At 38.7% G+C, this 4,476-nt stretch overlaps 4 non-coding genes across 4 annotated transcripts; all 4 read left to right on the plus strand.

Annotated features, from left to right (window-relative positions):
* The first annotated feature begins 487 nt into the window (after positions 1–487).
* Trnae-cuc lies at positions 488–559 on the plus strand. The gene has a single exon. It is a non-coding gene; the product is annotated as a tRNA-Glu (tRNA).
* Positions 560–2,732: 2,173 nt separating this feature from the next.
* Trnae-cuc lies at positions 2,733–2,804 on the plus strand. The gene has a single exon. It is a non-coding gene; the product is annotated as a tRNA-Glu (tRNA).
* A 364-nt stretch (positions 2,805–3,168) lies between these two features.
* Positions 3,169–3,240, plus strand: Trnae-cuc. The gene has a single exon. It is a non-coding gene; the product is annotated as a tRNA-Glu (tRNA).
* A 773-nt stretch (positions 3,241–4,013) lies between these two features.
* Positions 4,014–4,085, plus strand: Trnae-cuc. Its single transcript has one exon. It is a non-coding gene; the product is annotated as a tRNA-Glu (tRNA).
* Positions 4,086–4,476: the final 391 nt, after the last annotated feature.

The raw sequence follows: 4,476 nt of genomic DNA on the forward strand, positions 1-4,476 counted from the left end.
TTAATTCAGATCCTTACTTGCTGAACGCCAACACCATCCAATATATCTTACTGATCTTATGCCCAGTACAAATCAAAAAAATTAGACTATTTAATTATTCAAAGCGCATTAAGAGATCTTATAAATAGTTTGAAAGGCATCATCCGTCTCTAATGGATTATTCCAACACACAAGCAATGAAATATATTTATTTTTGAGAAGTGTGGAAAATAAATTGTTTATTGCTTATTCTCATTGCTGTATTTTGTTCCACACCATTTGTGCGGACGCCATAAATGTGCGCTTTTGTGTTTTCAATTAAACACATACGTGTATTGTTGTTATGTGCTGAGGCGCTTGCCGGCCGGCCGGTCGGTCAGGCAGATGAGCGTGTGCGGCGTATGATTCACGCCTGTGTGAGATGTGTCGATAACTTGGCATTGTTGAGCATATGGTGTATCATACTCATGCAGCATGTTGTGCGGCTGGTTTTTGCTATTAATATAACTCCCATATTGTCTAGTGGTTAGGATATCCGGCTCTCACCCGGAAGGCCCGGGTTCGATTCCCGGTATGGGAAAAATAAATTTTTTGGTAAAAATTTTTTTATTCTTTGTGAGAAGTTTTTAAGCAATTTTTTTTTATAATTTTTGGTTGGGTTTTACTTATTTGATGTAATTTTATATGAAAGCATTAAAATATTGAACAGAATAGAAGACTAGTCTCATAACCGCTGCATTATTTCTCAAGCTTTGTTTTTCAATTAGTGCAAGAAGAAACGTTAACTTCGGAATATCGAAGCTATAATACCCTTATCACTTACAGAAATTTGATTTTGTTCGCTCAATTTGTATGACAGCTATATGTTAGAGTGGCCCGATCTGCATAATTTTTACAGAGATCGGACCATTGTTATAGGCAATAACTCACGCCAAATTTCGTAAAGATACCTTGCAAAATGAGGAAGCTTTCCATACAAGCACTTTGTTTGGATTGTTCAATTTGTATGGCGGCTACATGCTATAGTGATCCAATCTTAAAGATTTTTTCGCAGATTACGCCATTGCCTGAAGTAATAACCCACACCAAATTTATTAAAGATATCTCGTCAACTGGATAAGCATTCCATGCAAGCATTTTATTCCGATCGTTCAGTTTGTATGTCAGCTATATGACATAGTTACTTGATCTGAACAATTTCTTCGGTGATTGCACCGTTGTTATGGACAATAGCCTGGGCCAAATTTAGTGGAGATATCTTTTTAAATGAATGAGTTTTCCATGAAAGCACTTTATTCCGATCGTTCAGTTTGTATGTCAGCTATATGCTATAGTTAACCGATAGCGGCGGTTCCGACAAATGAGCAGCTTCTTGGAGAGAAGAGCAAGTGTGCAAAATTTCAATTCAATATTTCGAAAACTGTGCGACTAGCATATACAGACCGTTGGACGTTTCCTGCTAGTTTTTTCAAACTCTCACCCTGTTCAGGGTATAATTATTGTCAGAGAGGATTTTCAATGCAAATACCAGTCATAAGCCTTCACCCACACGCCACAAATCGTTTGACTCACATATGATAGCTTGCAGCTTACAAAAGTCCCATCTGCCGCACAATACTACTCAGCCGACTGTCCATTACTGACGGACAGCCAGTAGCTGTTAAGCAAGTACTTACACTGCGTACGTTCAAGTAAATCTAGGGATGTTTGTTTGGTGTGCCTTGGTAATGGACTTGACGTCACTTGCCGGTGCACTGTATATTTGCAACCGAATATGCAATTATAATCGTATTTATGGCACAACGGCAGCGCGGCAAGTGCGCTGGCTGCCTCCAATGCGGCGCGCGTATGAGTGCAGTCGCACTTAAACCACAATGATTGGCATTTTTAATGTTCGCTTTATTTTTACCGTTAAAATTTTAATGAATTTTCGTGCACTCATAAAAAGTGTGTTGTTGCATGGGCAACGCTGCCGATCTATCGTTGAATTTAGGGGTGCACAGGTAAACCTCCGTACGCAGTGGCTTTTAAAATGCGCCTCGGTGCGTATGTGTGTGTGTATGATGCGTGGTTTAATAACGGCATGGTGAAGGCGCACTTTCGTGCATTTGCGGTTTTTCGAATTTCGATTATTTTAATTTGAAATGCAATTTCCGTTGCGGCAAAGTAAAAGCATACTTTTGTTGTAATGGAAATGCAGATTTTGTGTAAATAAAATATGAGCTTCCTTGCCTAAAATGAGTCGCACATGTGCTGAGAAATCTGATACGATATTAAAAGTAGTAGTTTTGTAAATACCCGATTTCTTTTTTATTGGCGTAGACACCACTTTCGCGGTTATAGCCGAGCTTACAACAGCGCACAGATTGTTGTTTCCTATCCATTGTGGACGTTTTTTACTTGGCGGGTTCCAAATTCAGCGCACAACCCTGCAGAGGGATGGTACGCCTTCTCACTATAGCTCGTCTATGAGTCTGAAACCGGTTTCAAGCCGGCGAAGTTGAAAAAAATCTGAATTATCGGTTGTATGGGAGATATGTGATATATGTACTTGTCCCATCTGGCCTATTCCCAGAAATGATCAATATAATATCAGAATGCACCTATGTATTCAACTTAATTCGGATATCTCAAAAACTGACAAAGAAATTTTAAAATTCCTGAAAAACCTTACCTTTAAAATCGTGCCTAGAAAACAGTTTTCGATTTTTCATACTATTAATATGTAAGGTTTTACAACAAAATCCCAAAAGTCCCATATTGTCTAGTGGTTAGGATATCCGGCTCTCACCCGGAAGGCCCGGGTTCGATTCCCGGTATGGGAAGTACAATTTTTTAAATCGATAACATGCACAAAATACTATATAATATAATTCTGTGTAACTCTCTTCACTTGGTTGGATATGTTAGATACTACGTAAAAATTGCCTTCGAAAGTCTTAATTAATGAGAATTTAAATACTTAAGAGTTACATACATACCCCTATAAGGTACTCTCCGTTTGCAAGCATTTATTTGCTGATCTCCTGATCTCAAGAACTTTTCGAAAAAAATTTTGAAACATAACCACATTGTTTTTTTATATTTTTTGTTTAGAATTTTTTTTAATATTCCGAAAACTATGATTTATAATTTCAAAATACTCCATGAAATACCAGATATTGACAATAAATAGTTCTAAGGAAAAAGTCCCATATTGTCTAGTGGTTAGGATATCCGGCTCTCACCCGGAAGGCCCGGGTTCGATTCCCGGTATGGGAAGATAACACTTTTTATAACTAAACAAGTTTACTAGAAAATTTTGAAAAATGCCGCTATGTCTGAATTTGATATCTCCGCAAAACTAATCCGGCTGTCTAAACTCATGTTGAGCAATACCGAAAGCTATGTCAGTATCGGAAAAGAGCTCTCCGAACCGTTCGATACCAAATGAGTTTTCAGACAAGTTTTCCACCATTGCGAGGTAGGCAGTCTGTTTTCTCTCAACTGCTATACGGCACTCGTCATCGTACCAGCTGTTCTCTTGCTTTTTCCGAAAACCAATGGTTTCGTTTGCAAAGGTACATATGTACGTTCAGAGCTTGAAATGCCGTCCCACAGGACCTCTATAGCGAGTTGCTGATAAGTGCTCTAAGTGAGCAGGAGTGTAAGTCGAGTAGTAAATTGTTCGGCTGTCTGTTGTGATTGCTGCTTCTCGAAAGGGGGTTCTCTTATCCGAGGCTGTTTTCTTCTTTTCATTGGTAGTGCTTTTACGTGGCACAACGGTGGGGAGGAATGGTTCGCCTTCTCACTTTGGCTCGCCTTCTCACTTTAGCTCCCCTTCAAACGGATGTTCTTTGGCTACCCAGAGGATACTTGGTCTAAGACGGAAAGTCGTGAGCTGCTTGAGCCTTATGTAAAATAATCGTTTCTGGCCACAAACAAGTGAATGACGCTCAGAGAACTTTCCTCACTTGCGTGAATTTCTTCACATGGCTCCATCCTTTCAAATAAAAATATATTTCATGTTTAGGTTTTTTCCGGTTCTAGAAAACTCCCATATTGTCTAGTGGTTAGGATATCCGGCTCTCACCCGGAAGGCCCGGGTTCGATTCCCGGTATGGGAAAAATGTATTTTTTAAAGAAATTTTGGGTGGCTTGCTATTCCAGCTCAGCTCGGCTATAATCAAAAGATGCTTAATTTAAAGTCATGTCATTGGCTAATGAAAAAATGCACACGCTGAAGCTCTAATGAAGTCATTGTGAAGCCGACAAAAGAATTCTTGCAGCCGTTCAAAATGCAATCAAAGCCAACCAATGAAGAATGTTCTGTCAACACAAAGCAAGTACAGCAGCAACAATAATTTTTAATTGAATATTTTATTAAATTATAACAAAGGGAGTCGCAATGAAATTAAAATAAGCTGAAAGGGATCAAACAAAAAATTAAACAAAAAAACGAAAAACATAAACGCAAAACACGAAATGTACAAACAGACAGCGAGTTGTTGGAACACA

Source organism: Bactrocera tryoni, chromosome 5 (genome assembly GCF_016617805.1).
Source record: "Bactrocera tryoni isolate S06 chromosome 5, CSIRO_BtryS06_freeze2, whole genome shotgun sequence".
Classification (NCBI taxonomy): domain Eukaryota; kingdom Metazoa; phylum Arthropoda; class Insecta; order Diptera; family Tephritidae; genus Bactrocera; species Bactrocera tryoni.